Genomic DNA, 2,084 nt, shown 5'->3' on the forward strand with positions numbered 1-2,084 from the left:
CTATGCCTCCATCAGAAAGAATGACATTTCTCCATTTGTTAGGAAATGGAAAGGCTTGGAAAAAATTATATTAAGTGAAATAAGCCAGGCCCAAAGAAACATAGGTCCCATGGTTTCCCTTATTTGCAATATCTAGTATAGGTATGAGTCAAGCGGAAAAAGTCAGATAATGTGATGTTAGGAAAACGAAACCTCAAATATGTATTTTAATGTTTTTGTTTCTTTCATGCATGTGTTTCTAACGCATTTATAAGATTATTTCTTTGTTGCTTTGTATGTCCCTCCCCCACAGTGTAACCCCCGCTTTCACTATATTTGATGTCAGTATAACATGTGGAGGAGATGGGGACAAACAAGTCGTTTAAGGATTCAGGTGGACCTGTTGCAACAATGAGAAGTACAAAATGTCATGTCAAAACCAGCATTACAATGTCGGTGGGGGGGGGGTATGATTGTGTGGGAGGGAAGGGGGAGGCTGGGAAGGGAGGTGAAGGGTAAACAAAGGAGGAGGCTGCAATGCTTGGTAAGAAATGTATGCATTATCCTGCCCATGTAATTGTAACCCCTCTGTACAGTATGTTCTCAAATAAAATAAAATAAAATTAAAAAAAAAAAAAGAGTCTCATGGATCTTCCCGCCTGGGCTGGCTATGAACCATGTTCATCATATCTCAGCCTCTTAGTTAGGATTATAGTCCTGAGCCACCAGCACCCAGCTTAATTGTAATTATGGCTTTCTTTCTCTCTCTCTCTTTCTCTCTGGTTGAATGGGTGCTGAAGAGGTGGCCCAGTGTCCCCATGTGGCTGGAACCCAAGGTGACCCTCTCATTCTGGAGGTGGGCTGTGGGTCAGGAACTGTCTCACTCAGCCTGTTGAATCAGCCCCATGAGGTAAGCCCCTCTGTGCCCTAGCTAGACCGTCCAGCCTTATTGTCCATCCAGCCTTATTGGACTTAGTATTGTTTTCTATGTCCTTTTCTAGCAACTGGCCAAAATTATGATACATAATTATGGAATGAAAATATAATACCATCTTAAGAAAGTCATTTAGAGCTCTGGGAATGTGGCTTCATGGTACAGTGATTGCCTGCCATGCATGAAAACCTGAGTTCAATTCTTCAGTACCACATAAACAGAAAAAGAAACACTAGAAGTGGTGCTGTGCCTCAAGTGGTAGAGTGCTAGCCATGAGAGAAAGAAAAAGCCCAGGAATAATTCCCTAGCCCTGAGTTTAAGCCCCAGGACTATAGTACTGGCAAAAAAACCCCAAAAACATTAAAAAATTTAGTTAGTAAATGCAAAATAAATAATCCATACTTGGAATATATATTGCTCCTTCCATACTAATACCTGACAATATTCCTTAATTCATGTACTTTACCTATATTAGGATACTGTGTTGAAAAAAAAGTTTTGTTCATTAGGTCACAGCAATTAATGCTAGGAATGTGCTTAGATGTCAGGTGAAGATTAATTCTGGAAATTCAAAGATTCCAGGCTTTTGAGTGGTCACTGCTAATCACAATGAGAAGGATAGTCTAAGTGAGATTTGGAAATCTTTTTGGTCAGTCATGGCACCAAAAAGGCAGAGGCAAATTATCAGTTGGGACAAGAGAAGGAATAACTCTAGATGGAAGGAACAAATGATAGTAACTAATGCATACCAGAAACCATTCTAGGGAACCATTTTTGGTTATTGAAGAACTAGTTATCAACCAGGCTTATTTTTCATTGCCTTTAGCATTCTAAATCTCTTAGGCTAGTTCTTAATCTCTGTGTGAAAAATGTATCTCCTCCTATGCTGTTTTTCCATACCTGATCTCTTTTGCTTTCTAAAAATCACAGTCTTCCCTGATACTAAATACACCTACACAGATGGCAAGAGGTTGCTAATGTAAGGGTCCCATAGCTCATGAGTCATTAATGTAACAAAATGGAATAGGAGGACTTATTTATTGCTACCTCAATTTTTCTGAAAGCTGCCATGTCATCATTTGATTCAAATTTCCATTCTTTGTCTACATAATGTCATTAAGTGCACTAAATGGAAATATGAGCTGGATCCTGGTGGCTTAAGCCTATAATC

This window comes from Dipodomys spectabilis, unplaced genomic scaffold (genome assembly GCF_019054845.1).
Source record: "Dipodomys spectabilis isolate Male_0828 unplaced genomic scaffold, ASM1905484v1 ptg000012l, whole genome shotgun sequence".
Taxonomy (NCBI): Eukaryota; Metazoa; Chordata; class Mammalia; order Rodentia; family Heteromyidae; genus Dipodomys; species Dipodomys spectabilis.